Consider the following 19,568-nt stretch of genomic DNA (forward strand, 5'->3'; position numbering starts at 1 on the left):
AGGTGACACAGGTAGCGAGGCATAGTCAAACCATTTCATGTATCAGATGTACAACAACCCCTCCTCCAACAGTGTTTAGCAAGGAAAAACTGAACCCGTGGAATAGAGGTTGATTTTTCTGTAGAAATATCTTAACCCCAAGTCAGCAGGAATTAGAAATTCTTGCTAATCAACAGTCGGCCTCTTTAGCTCATGTCTTGTCACTCTGTGCATTTCATTTGATGGTTGGTAACATTTACTGGTCACCATTATGGTAGAAAATGTGACATTACATGCTTTATCCCCACTGTTATCTCATTCCAACCTCACAGCAGTCTTCTGAGATAAGGGACAATGCTCTCAAAGCTTTCATTGTTCTTGTAATAGAAGAAGATGGTTAAGTAACTTTCCCAAAGACCTACAGTTCATGTATAGGGAAGCTGGAAGGCTGACCTCGTAGCCCGCCTTGCACAGCCTGATCTTAGAGCATCTCCTCTCCACCATCACACTATGTTGTGTGTACTCTGTCTACTCCTATCTACTTACAGTATTCCTTCTCAGGCTTTGGTAGCGCTCTTCTTTGGTTGACACTATCCCTGATTCAGTTTTCCTGGATTCTCATCTAACTATGTTGCTTTGACAATTAGATCAGGACTTCAGTTCTTCAAAAGAGACCCTCTCTGATGGTCAGCCTGTAGGCTGCATAACAGTTCCCATAATATAATTTCATTTTCAATGCTATATTATTAATATTCTGTTTATTATTCTGCTACTCCTATTAGATTGTGTTACCTGAGAAAAGGGGCTGTGTTTTTTTTTTCTTTTTTTTTTAAATTTTTTATAAACATATATTTTTATCCCCAGGGGTACAGGTCTGTGAATCGCCAGGTTTACACACTTCACAGTACTCACCAAAGCACATACCCTCCCCAATGTCCATAACCCCACCCCCCTTTTCCCAACCCCCCTCCCCCCAGCAACCCTCAGTTTGTTTTGTGAGATTAAGAGTCACTTATGGTTTGTCTCCCTCCCAATCCCATCTTGTTTCATTTATTCTTCTCCTACCCACTTAAGCCCCCATGTTACATCACCACTTCCTCATATCAGGGAGGTCATATGATAGTTGTCTTTCTCTGCTTGACTTATTTCACTAAGCATGATATGCTCTAGTTCCATCCATGTTGTCGCAAATGGCAAGATTTCATTTCTTTGTGTATATATACCACATCTTCTTTATCCATTCATCTGTTGATGGACATCTAGGTTCTTTCCACAGTGTGGCTATTGTGGACATTGCTGCTATAAACATTCGGGTGCACGTGCCCCTTCGGATCACTACGTTTGTATCTTTAGGGTAAATACCCAGTTGTGCAATTGCTGGGTCATAGGGCAGTTCTATTTTCAACATTTTGAGGAACCTCCATGCTGTTTTCCAGAGTGGTTGCACCAGCTTGCATTCCCACCAACAGTGTAGGAGGGTTCCCCTTTCTCTGCATCCTCGCCAGCATCTGTCATTTCCTGACTTGTTGATTTTAGCCATTCTGACTGGTGTGAGGTGATATCTCATTGTGGTTTTGATTTGTATTTCCCTGATGCCGAGTGATATGGAGCACTTTTTCATGTGTCTGTTGGTCATCTGGATGTCTTCTTTGCAGAAATGTCTGTTCATGTCCTCTGCAAGGGGCTGTGTTTTAATCATATTTATATTTTCCCTACTCAACACAGTACGTGGGAGATAGACTGTCATTCAGTAAACATCTGTTGAGTGCCTTGTATGTCGAATAAATCCAGTTCTGATCCAGATAAAGTGAGAGATTATTTGGCATTCATGTGAACAACTGGGTTTTGACTCAGAGTCGAATGACCACTCTATCAAAAGCTCTGTACCATATTGACATGAAATTGATTTGTAGACACCCATCCTGAATCCCAAAGTAATGCAAAGAACAGAAGATATCCTCTGAATTTACCTTTCTCATCTAGAATCTTGAAGATGGAAATACATCTTATTACCACCATGTTTCTTGCCAGTCACCTGTAATCTCATTCATCAATCCATTACCTGCACCTGATATTGGTAAGATGCTCTTCTAGATGCTGAAGTACAGAGTGACAAAGACAGAGAAGTCCTCTACTCTCATGAAGTTCATGTTGTAGTATTTGAGGTTGGGGAGTAAGAAAATAAACGAGATGAAGCAGTCATATAATATGGAATGACTGGATGATTACATTTTGGGGGTTGTCTGGAAAATCTTTGCTGTTGATGATTTTTCTAAAAAAAAAATTAATTAAATGTTAGTGGCATACAATGTTCTATTAGTTTCAAACCCACAACATAATGACTTAGCAATTATATACATTGCTCATTGTTCACCACGGCAAGTATACTTACCTCTGTCGTGGAACTGATGGGGTTATTTTGTTGTTGTTGTTGTTGTTTGTTTTGTTTTGTTTTTTAAGATTTTATTTATTTGAGTGAGAGAGAGAGAGAGAGAGCACATGCAGTGGGAGTGGCAGGGAGAGGGCGAGGGAGAAGCAGGCTCCCCGCAGAGCAGGGACTTGATCTTAGGACTGTGGAATCCTGACCTGAGCCAAAGGCAGTCACCTAACCAACTGAGCCACCCAGGTGCTCTGGAACTGGTGATTTTTTAAATTAATTATTTTTATTATCATATAATGTATTATTTGCCCCGTGGGTACAGGTTTGTGAATTGTCAGCCTTACACACCTCACAGTACTCACCATATCACATACCCTCCCCAATGTCCATAACCCAACCACCCTCTCCACAACCCCCCAAAACCCTCAGTTTGTTTTGTGAGATTAAGAGTCTCTTATGGTTTGTCTCCCTCCCGATCCCATCTTGTTTCCTTCCCTAACCCCGACTCTGCCTCTCAAATTCCTCATATCAGGGAGATCATATGATAATTGTCTCTGTCTGATTGACTTATTTCGTTCAGCATAATATCCTCTAGTTCCATCCACGTCGTTGCAAGTGGCAAGATTTCATTTCCTTTGATGGCTGCGTAGTATTCCATTGTATGTATGTGTATGTATATATAGAGATATATATCACATCTTCTTTATTCATTCAGCTGTTGGTGGACATCTAGGTTCTTTCCATAGTTTGGCTATTGTAGACATTGTTGCAATAAATATTTGGGTGCACATGCCCTTTTGGATCACTACATTTGTATCTAATTGCACTCAGTAGTGCAATTGCTGGGTCATAGGGTAGCTCTGTTTTCAGTTTTTTTCAGGAACCTCCATGCTGTTTTCCAGAGTGGCTGCACCAGCTTGCATTCCCACCAACAGTGTAGGAGGGTTCCTCTTTCTCTGCATCCTCTCCAACATGTCATTTCCTGACTTTTTAATTTTGGCTGTTCTGACTGGTGTGAGGTGGTCTCATTGTGATTTTTATTTGTTGTATTTCCCTAATGCTGAGTGATGTTGAGCATTTTTTCACGTGTCTGCTGGCCATCTGGATTTCTTCTTTGCAGAAATGTCTGTTCATGTCCTCTGCCCTTTTCTATATTGGATTATTTGTTCTTTGGGTGTTGAGTTTGATAAGTTCTTTATAAATTTTGGATACTAACCCTTTATCTGATATGTCATTTGCAAATATCTTCTCCCATTCTCTGTGTTGTCTTTTGATTTTATGGACTGTTTCCTTTACTGTGCAAAAGCTTTTGATCTTGATGAAGTCCCAGTAGTTCATTTTTGTCCTTGCTTCCCTTGCCTTTTGTGATTTTCTAGGAAGAAATGCTGTGGCTGAGGTCAAAGAGGTTACTGCCTGTGTTCTCCTCAAGAATTTTGATGGATTCCTGTCTCACATTGAGGTCTTTTATCCATTTTGAGTCTATTTTTTGTGTGTGGTGTAAGGAAATGGTCAGTTTCATTCTTCTGCAGGTGGCTGTCCAATTTTCCCAACACCATTTGTTGAAGAGGCTGTCTTTTTTCCATTGGACATTCTTTCAGACTTTTTTGAAGATTAGTTGACCATAGAGTTGAGGGTCTATTTTTGGGCTCTTTATTTTGTTCCATTGATCTGTGTGTCTTTTTCTGTGCCAGTACCATACTGTCTTGATGATTACAGCCTTGTAATAGAGCTTGAAGTCTGGAATTGTGATGCTGCCAACTTTGGCTTTCTTTTTCAGCATTCCTCTGGCTATTTGGGGTCTTTTCTGGTTCCATATAAATTAAGGATTATTTGTTCCATTTCTTTCAAAAAATGGATGGTATTTTGATAGGGATTGCATTAAATGTGTAGATTGCTTTATGTAGCATAGACATTTTCACAATATTTGTTCTTCCAATCCATGAGCATGGAATGTTTTTCCATTTCTTTGTGTCTTCCTCAATTTCTTTCATGAGTACTTTATAGTTTTCTGAGTACAGATTATTTGCCTCTTTGGTTAGATTTATTCCTAGATATCTTATGGTTGTGGGTGCAATTGTAAATGGGATTGCCTCCTTCATTTCTCTTTCTTCTGTCTTGCTGTTGGTATATAGAAATGCAACTGATTTCTGTGCATTGATTTTATATCCTGGTACTTTACTGAATTCCTATATGAGTTCTAGCAGTTTTGGAGTGGAGTCTTTTGGGTTTTCCACATAAAGTATCACATCATATGCAAAGAGTGAGAGTTTGACTTCTTTGTGGTTTCAGATGCCTTTTATTTCTTTTTGTTGTCTGATTGTCAAGGCTAGGACTTCTAGTACTGTGTTGAATAGCAGTGGTGATAGTGGACATCCCTGCTCTTCCTGACCTTAGGGGAAAAGCTCTCAGTTTTTCCCCATTCAGGATGATATTTGCAGTGGGTTTTTAATAGATGGCTTTGATGATATTGAAGTATGTATCCTCTATCCCTACACTTTGAAGAGTTTTGATCAAGAAAGTATACTGTACTTTTTCAAATGCTTTTTCAGCATCTATTGAGAGTATCATATGGTTCTTATTCTTTCTTTTATTAATGTATTGTATCACATTGATTGATTTGTGGAGGTTGAACCAACCTTGCAGCCCAGGAATAAATCCCACTTGGTCCTGGTGAATAATCCTTTTAATATACTGTCGGATCCTATTGGCTAGGATTTTGGTGAGAATTTTTGCATCTGTGTTCATCAAGGATACTGGTCTGTGATTCTTCTTTTTGGTGGGGTCTTTGTCTGGGTTTGGAATCAAGGTAATGCTGGCCTCATAAAATGAGTTTGGAAGTTTTCCTTCTATTTCTATTTTTTGGAACAGTTTCAGAAGACTAGGTATTTATTCAACGTTTGGTAGAATTCCCCTGGGAAGCCATCTGGCTTGGGTTCTTGTTCATTGGGAGATTTTTGATGACTGCTTCAATCTCCTTACTGGTTATGGGTCTGTTGAGGTTTTCTATTTCTTCCTGGTTCAGTTTTGGTTGTTTATATGTCTCTAGGAATGCATCCGTTTCTTCCAGATTGTTAAGTTTGCTGGCATAGAGTTGCTCATAATATGTTCTTTTTTTTTTTTTTTTTAAAGATTTTATTTATTTATTTCACAGAGAGAGATCACAAGTAGGCAGAGAGGCAGGCAGAGAGAGAAAGAGGAGGAAGCAGGCTCCCTGCTGAGCAGAGAGCCCAATGCGAGACTCGATCCCAGGACCCTGAGATCATGATAAGCCTGAGCCGAAGGCAGCGGCTTAACCCACTGAGCCACCCAGGCGCCCTCATAATATGTTCTTATAATTGTTTGTATTCCTTTGGTGTTGGTTGTCATCTCTCCTCTTTCATGCATGATTTTATTTATTTGGCTCCTTTTTCTTTTCTTTTTGATAAGTCTGGCCAGGGGTTTATCAATCTTAATAATTCTTTCAAAGAATGGAACTGGTGATTGTTTTAAGCGAAGATATGAATGACAAGAAGAAACCAGCCTTGGAATGGTAAGAGGAATTAATGGAAATGACTTTAGCAGGGAATACAGAGAATTTGCTAGGGGAACAGAAAAGCATGTAGGGTGGATGCAGAGTGGTGAGCTAGGAGTAGAGTGTATGAAATGAAGTTGGAGTAGAAGACCAAGTTCAGGTAACAGGTTCTCATGAATTGAGATAAAGGGATTTAGCTTATTTTCTAAATGTGATGGTTTGTGTTAAAGAATTTTAAGTGAGGGAGGCACAATATGTTTATATATATTTCAAAATGATCACCCAGTTTACGATATGCAGAATGAACATTAGGGAAGTAGGAATAGAAGAGGGAGATCATTTAGGTGACTCTTATGTGGTCCAGTCAAGGGACGATATTTCATTGGTCTGAGGATTTGAGTCACAATGGAGATGAGAAAACCAGGATAGTATAGGGATAGGGATGTTGAGAGAACTAGCCAAAACTTCATTTCTGTTTGGATGTAGGACTTATGAGAAGAGGAATCAAGGAAGACTTGCAGGTTTTTGCTTTGAACAATTGAGTAGATGATACTACCATTTACTAAAATGAGGAGCCAGATTATGAGAAGGGGTGCATTCAAGGGATTGAGACTTCTGCTTAGGTCATGTTAGCATTGAGTTCCTTTGAAATATTCATGTGGGAATGTCAAGCAAAATGTCAGATATATGAGCTTGGGGTTGTAGAGGAAAGTCATTCATTAAACATGCACATTTTTCTGTCACTGACAATGAAGTTAGGATGAGATCATCTAAGAATAGTGTGTAAATAGAGATAGAAGATTGAGGAGACCACTGTGGGAACTTCATCCTTTTGAATTCTGGAAAAGGCAGGCTCATCAGCAGAGGAGAGGAGAAGTTTGTGAAATGCTCTAGACAGCAGGAAAAAGAAGGTGTTTCGAGGAGAGCATGACTTTTTGTTTTACTTGCTGTTATCAATATTTTAATTAGAATCATTTTGAGTCAAAGCTGGACCTATTTGAAAACACTCTTTGAAGAATTCTTAACTTCCCAGAAGAGGGGAAAAAAAATATTAACCACGTTCATGGGTCACCTCTCTGGAAGTTTTGCCATACAACTGAATCTGTCTTTTAAGTCTTCATATGCATAAGATGAGAACTAAAGAGGAATGTAGTCTGCCTCAAATGCTTATTTTTCTTGTGGATTGTGGCATAATAATTTGAAAACAGTGTTGTAGTACTGTCAAATTACTGCATATTTTTCTTTGCGTCAAGTTCAACTTGACTGAATTTTGTATGTCTTTAAAATGATGAAAGATTAGTATGCTCACTTTTGATTCCCATATCTTCCAACATTTTATCATTATTAACATTACTATTATTTTTTGGTTATTATTATGCATGTGCTTTGCTTGTCTTTAAGATGTGAGACTCCTTAAAACTTGAATTTGTAATTCTTGAAAGATCGACAAAGACAGGAAAGAGAGCATCTCTTGGGGTGTTCCATATGGCATCTTCTTGCCATGAAGTTGTGTTGAATCAGCTCTGGTTACATCAGACCCAGGGAGGCTTCAGGGATTCCAGCATCCTGTGTTCTGGGCCTTTTTAAAGATAAAAGAACCCATTAGCACAGTTCTCCCCATCAAGGTTGTAAACTCTGGCCCTGGTGAGGAGCACACATATTCAGAAGCCAATTCAGGCCAGTAATGAGATCTTTAATGTGCAAATAAATATTAGATAGGGCAGGGAGCACAGTATGATTCGATCCTGTGGTGACTCATTCATGTTGATGTGACCATTTGACGTAAGAAAGATGTAAAAGGAGATAAGAGGGGCATGTTTTATTTTTAAGAGATTCTTCATTTGTGTAAAAAATCCAGGAATTATCCAAGAAATATAAGTCAAAGACTGATTTTTATTTTCCCTTTGCTGTTTATTATTTTGGATGTGGTAAAATTGGTGAATGAGAGGCCAGGCTGAGCGAGGGGGGTGTACCCTTCTTATGTGAGGTTGGAAGAGAAGTATTGGGAGGAGGGACGATGGTTCGTGAGCCAGGCATTTCTGGCTTGAATCCTGGCCCCATCACATAAAGTCTGCGTGCTCTTCGGTAAGTTTCTGAGACTCTTTGAGAGTCAGCCTCTTATCCATGCAGTGTGACAAGTAATCCTTATGTCCCTGAACATGGCAGATATTTAGTAAGTGACAGTTATCTTTTTTTTTTTTTTTTAAGATTTTATTTATTTATTTGTCAGAAAGAGAGAGAGAGAGAAAGCACACAAGCAGGCAGAGAGGCAGGCAGAGGCAGAGAGAGAGGCAGGCTCCTCGCTGAGCGAGGAGCCCGATGCGGGACTCGATCCCAGGACCCCCGGGATCATGACCTGAGCCGAAGGCAGCGGCCTAACCCACTGAGCCACCCAGGCCTCCCAAGTGACAGTTGTCTTCAATATTGTTTCACATCTTTCTCCAAACCACTAAACCGTTAGCCTTTTCCTCTAACTTTATATGTAGCAGGAGAGGCAGATCTATTTGCATAGCCCATCATTTTCAGATTATGGTAGGGTTTGGTATTTAGTTCTTTGGTATTAAAGTCAATTACAATTGATTTATTAGCTACTAGAAAGGTGCAATATAAATAATAAACTTGAAGGTTATAGATAAATTATGTTTTTAATTGGCATGCTAATAAATTATAATGTCATGTTATGAGATGAGTAGCTGAATTCTTCAGACATCAGAGTAAAAGTCACCTGGTGAAAATGTACCCAGCAATGGCATAAAATTAAACTTAGCTGTCTGAATAAAATATGCCAAAGAGGAAAAAATAATCCTTTCCCATCTCTATAGATAGTTTATTTGAATTTGGAATGATGTCTATGGATATATACTTTCATAAATCTGGAAGATCCAGAAATCATTCCCCCTTCCCCAGTTAGATAACAATAAACTTCCTCCTCAAAACTTTTTTTTCCCTTTAAATGGGCAAGCTATATTTTGTTTGCAAATATCTCCCGAAGTTGGAATGTGTGGCTTAAATCTTAGTAGAAAGAACTTGAATTGTTATGATAAATGGAAGTATTTTTCCCCTACCTTTTCATGTTTCTGGATTCAATGCCAATATTCTTATTGAAGCATGATTCTAAGAAGTGCTTGGTATTTGACAAACAGCATCACCTCTGAGAATTGAGAAACTCTGAACCCGAAGAAAGGTTGAGCAGCTCTTCCTGTCTGAGGCCTTGTCTAATTTCTTCACTTGCCTTTTTTTCTGAGTGACAGAAGGAAATATTTATACAGTACAGCTACCTATAATAGTATCCTGACTAACATTTATTAAATGCTGACCAAATAGCTTGCACAAGGCTAAACATTCACATATATTATCTCATTCAGTCTTCACAAACAACCCCAGGAGATCTGAACTACCATCATCCCATTTTCAGAGGAGCAAATTGCTTGAGGTCCCACAGTAGATAGATAACAGAGCCAAGGATACAAGCAGTCTATTCCATGCTTAACCTCAATTCAAAACTTTGTTGCTTTTTGATGAAAACCCCTTGGGGATAATAATCTTTGGACACTTGAATGATTTTGCTCCCCTGTGATTGTCCAAAAGAGGTTACCAGGCAGATGCACTTCATGTTTTTATTCCCAGTTTAGCTATTTGCTATTACCTTGCATTTTAATATTACTCTTCAGATGTATTATTTACTAACTGCAACCTTTAGGAGGTTTATTTGCAATTCTTAGAGAGGTAGCCAAGGTACAGAGCCTCTGGTTCTATATCATGCAGAGCAAACAGAAAACAGAGATATATATCTTCTTCTTCTGCAGGCAGAGAGAGACGCCAACGGGAGTGGGGAGTTGGGGAAGAGGGCTCCTCATTAATATCTAACTGAAAGCAGTGAATACTTTTAATTTTATGGTATTCTTCTCCCTGAATGAGCTACTGCAGTTCTGAAATGACTAGTAGAACATGGAAATCATGTATATTGTAAAATAAGTATCATTTGGGATAACTGAGTAATTAATTCATTCCTCATCAACTTGTCTGTAGCTACTGATGTATTACATAGATGTGTGCTTTATTAGGAATCGGTGAGATAGGCACTCAGTGAAATCATTTTATATATGATTAGGGAATTTTTTAAAAGAAATTATGCATTACTTTATCTCGATGACGCAGTGTGAGGTGTTGTACTTTTCCAGGGCATAGTGAAATACGGAATTGTACCATTTGTCTCTTTTAAACCAATTTAATTCCATTACATTTAATAATATTTAGTACTTATGGAGCATCATCTCCTTTCAAACGGAAACATGAACTGCTATAATTAATTCTCCCAGCACTTCTTCAGGCTAAAAATATAAATAGACATAAAGAAAGCAATTAGGAACAGGTGTGCCCTTGATAAAGGAAGGGAACACAATCGGAGGTTCAGCCTCTGACTCAGGACTCCTGGGTTCAGTTACTGCAGGTAGCAGGTTTTTTTCCTTCAGGGAGCAAGTAGTGTACTTCATAGAAATTGCAGCCCATACCTGAAGCCTGATTGGTTGTGAGACAATATCTGGGTCCCTTCTCTGTCATCAGTGAAGGTTCGAAAATAGGTGACATGGTGGTCTTGTCTCCATGCTGAAATGCTATGATTTTTTTTTTTTTTTAACTCTGTGAAGAAGTGGATGCCCGGGTATCTGCTGTTCACTGTCTCTTCTGGCTTTTGCCCGTTTTTCAACGTCTCAGAAGAAGTGTGTATGTGGGGTAAAGGGATATGGAAGCCATAGAGAGTTTAAAAAAAAAAAAAAGTTTCTTTGGTCACTTGGTGTCCTACCCTAAGAGTCATCATCTCTCAGGTAAACTCTAACTTAAATAAGTCAGTTTGATTCTGTCCAAAAGATGAACCTGAGCATTCCTAATTGTCCTTCGGTGGTTTCCTTCTGTCCTCAGGAAAAATAACAAAAAACAAAACAAACAAACAAACAAAAAACCATGCAAGATCCTTCCCATGGCATAAGACATGTCATAATAAACAACTCATTATTTTTAATTGCTGAGTTCTTGAGGACTGTAAGTCCAGAACTGTGGTTTAAAGTTTCAGAGATATATGTATACTAGTTAAAAATTCAGATTTCATAAAGACCACTCACTAATTACAGCTGGGCAAGCAGTGCTCCAGCAAAAACCAGTGTAACATGATTTTCAACCCTGAATAAGCATTAAAATTATGGGTGGCTTTAAAAATATCAGTCCCTGGGTCCCACCATAATTGACTAATTTGGAATTTAGGGGAAGCGTACCTAGGCATTGATATTTTACAAAATCCCCTAGAGACAGATAACTTAAGTTTGCCTCCAAATTTTAAAACCACTTCAGTACAGTAAAGGGTAATTTTACTTAACAGTTAAAGATAAGGACTAGGGAATTAGACAACCCTGGGGTTTTTCATGTGTTCCTAAATGAATTTCTAGTTTAGTATTTGTTTAGAGACAGAGCAGGACATTGAAAATGATCGCAAAATTAGGAACCCTGGGGGTAGACCTCAGGTTTGTCTTTTTGTCTTTTTAACTGTCTAGCTGCTGACCTCCACACTGTATCTCACTCAGCAAGACAAAAGCCTTCTGATTAACTGCACTTTTCTTCCTTAGTTACCAATAAGGAAATAATCCATTAATACTTGAACATTCCTCTTTGGGAGGCGGATCCCAAGTGACTTCTCACATTACTCTTTCCAGGCATAAATATCCTCTTCCTGAAGGAATTGTGATAAATGTAGTGTTACCCATCTTGTTCCGAAAGCCAATGATATTTTGTCAGTGCTTCTCTAGTAGCCATAGTTGTGAGGATTAAATAAAGCAACAGAAATACAGCATAAAGTTCGACATTGTTAAATGTTAAATACACATTGGCTGTTGTCATTATTTTTATTTTCAGCACTGTATATCTAATTACCTGAGTGCCTCATAACTAATTCTCTTATTAGTCATTATTTCTGAAATACCATTTTCTCCTCCTAGCACGGAAATATACAAAGTAAGAGCTAATGCACTCTAAGTATTTAGAATGAATTGGGCACTGCTTTAAGTCTATATATATATATGGCATATTTAATTTTTATCCCTATGAGGTAAGTCTTACCCCCATTTCAGAAATAAAGGCACTAAGTCACTAAGAGGACATGTACCTTTTTTAAGGTACAGCTAATATGGGGTGGGTTTAGGGTTTAAACTCAGGAACTCTGATTCCAGAGCTTGTGCTGTGAACCTTTACAAAACCTATTCTCTCATCCTTCTAAGATTTAGCTCCTAAGTATTATGACTAAATAAATGCATCCTAGACATCTTCCACTTCTAAAGAACAATGATCCATTTTCTCCACTGTCTCTTATATAAACTAAAAATGTGTATATGATACTATACTGTGGGAATTCCGTTTTCAAGGAACACATAGTCCAGTGGAGGAGCACATATAGGTTCTGAGTTGGGTGTGTTTGGTACACAGTAAAGTACCAGGCATATACTAGATGCTCAGCAAATGTTAACAATCGGACCAAAGAGACGCATGAACAGTGAACTCACAGGAAATAGAAATGTTAAAAAGTCCAAGGAATAGGAGGTTTCTTCTAATTCTCTAATCAAAGGTGTTCAAGGATGAGTTGCTAGTCAGGATGGAGATGGAGGTGAGGAGACTTAAATGTATATTTTCCTTCTTTTTTTCTTAATGGAAGAATAGTTGATACATAATGTTACATTTGTTTCAGGTGTATAACCGAGGGATTGGACAACTGTGTGCTTTATGCCCTGCTCACCACACGTTAGCTACCATTTGTCACGAGACAAATTTGGTGTTTTCATTCTTGATGATGCATCACTAAAGTCCAGACCTAGTTCTAGTTATATATTTGCAGTGACACACCACTGCCATTCATCACTTCTAAATTCCTCAGAATTCATCTATGTAAAGCTGTATTTGGGCCTAATGGAATTTTAATGAAAACGTATACTTTACTTCATTTCATGAAAAGTAATACAATGACTGTATTTTTCTAGTTATGCCCCATACATACACATCTTAACGTTTACTGATGCATTTAAAATGGAATAATTATGTCCTACTTCTACATTTGTCATGCTAGCTTAAAGCATATAGACTGCAACTGTTTTGATTTTGACTCTTCTGAAGTTAGCCTGCAGAATTTTGGCACACTGTCATCAATGACGTCATCCACAGGGAAACCCGTATGTAGTCATACATACGGATCTCCTCCCCTCTGATGTAAAGATGCTGTTCCCTGTGGCCGTGGGATTTAATGCAAAGAAATGACTGGATACTTAATGACAGTGTTAACAAATTCAGCATGTTCCCAGTAGGCATTCCTCTCGCTGTTTCCTATCTAGACTGCGTACTGTGGACGTGGTGCGGGATCTAACGTTGGAATCATGTCCTGCAGTTGCAATTATCCTGCAGGAAGCTGAAGCTCACATTTTTATTCCTAAAAAGCTTCAGGTGACAATCAGACTTAAATTCTCTGGTGATCTTAGTGCTAAGGATCATCTGATAATTCTACAAGCATGTCTTGAATACCAACAATATGCTAAGTCTTGTGTTCAGTGCCAGGGATACAAAGATGAGTGGGATGTGGATAGTTCATGTCCATTTTGGGGGGAGGAAAAGAGTCATGGTAGTCAGAGTCAGGGAATAGTAACTGTAGCTTCCCTTGAGTAATTGCTACATACTAGACTTTTACCTCCCAGAGTTGATGGCAATGTGCCAAAATTCTGCAGTCTAACTTCGGATTCAGCCTGAGCACAGTTGATGATTTCTGCCCCGACATAAGCCATGCTATCTCTACAGTCACAGGTTTTGATGTGTTCGTTGCCCTTTCCATTCGGAGAAAAAAAGGAATCCATACATTTAAAAATTTTTCTCTCTGTACAATTTAAAAATTAATTAGTGTATCTCTTTTTGGAAAACACAGACCTAATGCAAAATATGCTAGACCGTATAAAATCTTAAAGTAGGAGAAAAAAATATCCTAGAACTCTGTCCCTTTTGCTACATGCAGAAGTTACAAAAAATAAATACAAAGCAAAACCCCAGGCATGTAAAGTTAATTAATATCCCCAATAATATTTTAGCTCAATAACTATTTCTTAAATTTTACCATGCCTCTCTATTTTTCCTGTCACCACCCTAAGCCACATTTCCATCCTCCTTTGCCTGATTTATTTCACAATTTTTTAAATTTAATTTCTAAAAATTTCTTCCCTGAGTTCAAGATCACACTCTTTCAATCAATTTTCCACAGTGAAGTCTGAGTGATATTGTTAAAACACGTATCTGGACATGTAGTCTCCTGCTGTAAATCCCTCATTAATTTCTCCAAACCCCTTTGGTTAAAAGTCTAGTATCCTTAATATGTCTAGAAGATGCCCACAAGCAAACCACTGCCTATAAATTCAGCCTCTCCTCTTGACACTCTCCTCATTATCCTCTGTTCCCCAATCATGCTGGACTTATTCAGGGTTCTTGAAACTATTCTACTAATGTTGATCCCTTTATTTTGGTACATGGTGGGGTTGATTGGAAAGAAAAAGAGCTTTAGTCCTAGATTTAAATTTGTCTGTACAATTTCTCTTTGTCTATATTGGTGTATATTTCAAATGGAGATGAAGAGGGTCTCACTCTTAGGGTCATTATGAGTAAGAAAGAAGACAACTTCCTTAATAAATGGAACATCCTTCTTCTAAAGGCAATTGCATTTCATCTTCACCTTCCAAAGAAGAGACTCCTGCCTTGCCGTTCTGAGTGTGTCTAATGGGTTCCTTAGATTATACCAGTGTCACCTGGGAGCTTTTTAGAAATTCAGAATCTCAGGCTCCATCACAAAATGTTGAACCCAAATCTGTATTTTGACAAGGTCCCCTAGATAATATGGGTACAAACTGAGATCTTAGTTTCCTGCAGGGGATTATATTTCTTAGCTAGTGTTTTTTCTTTTGGAAAATTCAAATCAAGCCATCATGTCAAATAAAATATATGTCACTGAGGGCAGGAGATATCTCTGACTTATTCATTATTATATCCTCAGGGGTAGGAACAGTACAATCAATGACAGTTTTTAAAAAGCATGAGTAGTGGGGCCCAGAAAACTAGGGCTCAATTTTCACCACTGTGAACTACTGTTAGATCTTAATTCTGATAACTCTTAGTTATTACATAACAGTGGCATAATATTCAAGGACTCTGTATATTTCAAAACTCAAATAATTCCAGATTGATTTTCCCCAGGACATAAATATGCTCCTGTATGGAGAATATTTGCAGAAGCATGTATATACACGTCTAATATATTTTTGGAGCACAAAATCCAAAACCCTTGAGTTGTATTATTTGACTTAATAATGCCTTACTTATTTCTTTCTAGCATTCTCTCTACTAGGTCCCAAGTGTTCTCTTCTAAATTAATAATACATTTTGCCATGGAGATATTTAGTACTTTTTCATTATATTTTGTAATATCTCCTTTTTAAAAAAAATTTATTTATTTATTTGATAGACAGAGATCACAAGTAGGCAGAGAGGCAGGCAGAGAGAGGAGGAAGCGGGCTCCCTGCTAAGCAGAGAGCCTGAGGCGGGGCTGGATCCCAGGACTCTGGGATCATGACAGGAGTTGAAGGCAGAGGCTTTAACCCACTGAGCCATCCAGGTGCCCCGTAATATCTCCTTTCTAACTTAGAATTTAGTTGATTAGATATGTATGTGTTGATTGCTTATTGGGGTATGTGTGTATGTGTGTGTGTTCACTTCAAATCCCAGGACTGCACATTTAATACTAATGATTTTTTTAAAGTATATTTTGTCATTGCAGGTTTCGTTTTTGTACTATTTTTTATTTAGCATTGACTACTCTTATCGTAAACAAAATCCCTCATGAACTTTTTGATGGATGCAAATGGTATTGTGGTTCACAGTTACTGATAGTGGAAAGTGAGTGTTTCTCCTACCCAGAAAAAAATGGCACAGCAGTGTGATGAGAGCCCAATACAGTTTGTCCCTTACCCAGCCAGCCCCGAAACTGGGTGATTCCCAATGAATGTCAGAAGTCCTCATTATTTCAACTTTTATTTTCATTTTAAGTGAGACACCATATATATATATATATATATATACACCATATATATATATATATATATATATATATATATATATATATATATATATTTCAAATTGGTATAATTGAACACAGAGAAAAATGCTGCAGTAAGTACTGTCTTTGATGTGAGTCCCAGCAACTTTTAAAAATTCAAAGGTGTGGTTAGATGTACATTTATCAGTAGCAAGTCGGGCCCAGCAGGTAGCAAATCAGGCTCTTTTGAAAGCTTGCAGTTTGTCTCTTGGGCTATTCAAGCTACGTGATGAAGAATAACATTAGGAATTTCATTGAGGGTGACATTTAGGGCCTTCTCTTTTGTTTTGTTTTGTTGCAGTCAAATACCTAGAGACCACTTTTCTTAACTAGACAAAATTGTAGCTAGAAAATCCTTAATGGTCCATGGAGAAAGGAGTGATATAGTACAAAGTCTTGCTTTAGTTGTTATTTTAAATCTGAACATTATTTTACCAGGATCAAGAAAGAGTTTATGGTTTCTTTTTATGGAATATAAGGTCCACACAGTTCTCAATACATATTCTAAGCCCAAAGCAAGTGTCTCCTAAGGTTTGTGAATGATGAATCCAAAATTCCAAAGGTCAGTGCAGGGTTGTAAACATACATTCCTTTTGGCATTAGAGAAATAAGCTGGTTTTAAACATTTTTCAAAAGTGCATTGACGAATGGGCAAGCTCCTTGTACCATAAGCAAAGGTCAGTGGCTTAATGTGCTAATTACAAAGCATTTTAGTCCTGTTCTCAAATTGGAATAAGTGTTAGCAACAGTTGGTTAACTTGCATCTAGAGATGATATGCATTTGAGTGTAATAAAAATGAATTTCTCATTTAAAAATATATATGTAAAAATATATATGTGTGTGTACTCTTCTCTCATTTTAGCTATTTCAGATTAGTGATTTTTTTACTTGCATTATTCACACTTTTTTTTTTTAACTTTTAACATTTCTCTTTATTCTCAGTTCTGTGTAAAACCTAAGTAAGTGGTTGTTTTTTCAGCACTCATTTGTAATCAGCACTGTGATATAATATGATTAATGACTGCCCTTCTGTTTAAAAACTAGGCCTATAGGGGCACGTGGGTGGCTCAGTGGGTTAAAGCCTCTGCCTTCGGCTCAGGTCATGATCCCAGGGTTCTGGGATCGAGTCCCGCATCGGGCTTTCTGCTCGGTGGGGAGCCTGCTTCCTTCTCTCTCTCTCTGCCTGCCTCTCTGCCTACTTGTGATCTCTGTCTGTCAAATAAATAAATAAAATCTTAAAAAAAAAAAAAAACAATAACTAGGCCTGTAGCGTATAGATATATAGTGATAAGGATGTGTTTTGTTATGGAACACAGCCACTCAGCAAAAGGCTTTGCAGATACCAAGCTGACTTATTATTACACTTTACTGCATTTCAGCTTTTGTCTGAGTCATATAGTAGACATGGTTTTTTATGTATTAATCTAGTAATTGATGCCCTTCTTGCTAAAATGAAGGTATCCTTTTGATTAGATCTTTTCTCTTGGTGGACTTACTGGAAAGCTTTATTGGGAAGCTCAATACAATAGGTTTCTTCCCAAGAATCTCCAGTCTCTGCAGGTGAACAACCCGCTAAGTTGAAAATGAAAAATACGTAGCTTGGAAAGTTTTAGTTGTGGTCACTTGGTTAAGAACAGTAGTTTGGAATCAGGGTGGCAGACTTGATAATCAAGTCAACTAGATGTTTAACCTTAGCCTCACTATACCCATTTGGAAACTAAGGCTCAAGATGCTTGTATGAGTTTATACATATTACATAGCACACAGTACATTAACTTACAATAGGTAAAAATCTGAAAACAAAAAAGCAAAACAAACAAACAAACAAAAATCAACCTGTAAGCCCGGTTAAAGGATTCTCTGATATATATAGCTCCAAAAACTGTTCTGCTTCTTCATATGTGTCTCTTTGCTAAATCTACCAGGTGCCATATTGGCCCTCCCTATGTCGGCATCTTACAGCATAGACAGAAAAAGTATATTTTGATGAAGTGACTTCTACAACAGCATCCATACTTTGAACCTCTTTAGAGAAGTCCTATCACGACCTTCGTAGAGTTTCTAAAATATAATGCTATTTCATTTGCTCATTCAAAGGGAGGCTTAAGGCTTAACCTTTCCTATCGGCTGTTATTCGGTTCATTAATATTGGGGTGGAATCAGAGAATGCAGCCCCTCAGTGGATATGTAGTCTGTCTTCAGTAGTGGGTATGTAGTCTGTCTTCAGTAGTGGGTATGTAGTCTGTCTTCAGTAGAGGTGGATAAGAGATAACAGGAAGTAATGGGGGAGGAGAGGTGTGTAGGAACACAACAGATGGAGTTACGCGGAACAGTCAAGAGTCATAGTAAGAACAAGCTCTCTTACCAGTTTTTGAGCTGGCCAAGTTCCTTGATGAAAGAAATAGAATTATCAGTGAAACGTTTGTGATGGGTAATAGCCTGTGCCTGTGGTGCATATGCATTTGAATACCTCAAAAGCAAGTTTACCATATTCACCCAAGCATATTAAAGCTTAGCACAGATGAAAATACAAATCTATAAGAAATAAAACCAAAACATAACCTAAAAGCAATGACAGGCCTTCATAAACTAATCATAGTTGAGAACCAAGTCTTAAAAATTCAAAACAAATAGGAACAAAACAGATCGTTTAGCCAATTTGTAAAATTGCAAATAGATTTCCTATATACATTTGTCAGTGGTGGGGCCAACAGGTTGACTCACAGCTGCCTGGCATCCATTATGAGGCATAGGAGCTGATTACCAGTACACATCAGAGTAGCCATAAGATAAAACAAACCAGTTCAGCTCAAGAAAATTTGGTTACTGGCTCAGCGTTGGGAATAGTTATTTACACCTCGCCATTTTCTCCCTGAAGGACATTAGGCAATGGCATGAGTAGCATCCCCAGCTCTAGCCAGGAAATAGCACACCGAGGTGTTTCATAAGGCTTTTAATTTCTAACATTCCTTAATGTAGGTCACAAAAGTGCAAATGTCGCATGTACAGTGCATTTCACTGGAACTAACTAACTGTCCTAAAGGGAAGGGGTGGTCTTGTGGAGTGCACTGCTCCCGAATGTCTCAGGTGTTCCTCTGTAGTTTAGAGGAAAATCACAATCGTTCAGAGCAACGATTTTCAGATATTTTTAAATTGCCTGACCACGTCTTACATCAAAAAGCATTTAAAATTGAAATTTTTGAGGCTCCCGCATTATGCTTGGGGCCACGAAGGTCCACGTGGTTCCTCACGCTCCATCTCCTCAGGTGTCTCCTGACGTTGTACCACGGACCCTGCCCCTGGCACAGGGTTGTGCTATATTTTTATAGATACGTAATGCCCGTGGCTTAGCATGTGCATGTGTGTGTGCGCCGGCGAGCACGCACGTGTAGGCTTGTGTCTAAAGAAAGATAGGTGCAAGTAGAAGTACAAGAATGTTGGGTGAACCCAGACCTTCACCTGTACCTTCCACCCATCCTGTTGTCAGTTAACAGACATACTTCTATTTAATATAAATCTCACACGGACTCTGAGATACTAT

General features: G+C 38.2%; 1 protein-coding gene across 2 annotated transcripts in view; it reads left to right on the forward strand.

Moving 5' to 3' along the window:
• Positions 1-19,568, forward strand: part of CDH8 (cadherin 8) — a 380,375-nt gene that overhangs the window by 86,235 nt on the left and 274,572 nt on the right. The gene's annotated exons all lie outside the window — the stretch shown is intronic.

Source organism: Neovison vison, chromosome 7 (genome assembly GCF_020171115.1).
Source record: "Neovison vison isolate M4711 chromosome 7, ASM_NN_V1, whole genome shotgun sequence".
Taxonomy (NCBI): domain Eukaryota; kingdom Metazoa; phylum Chordata; class Mammalia; order Carnivora; family Mustelidae; genus Neogale; species Neogale vison.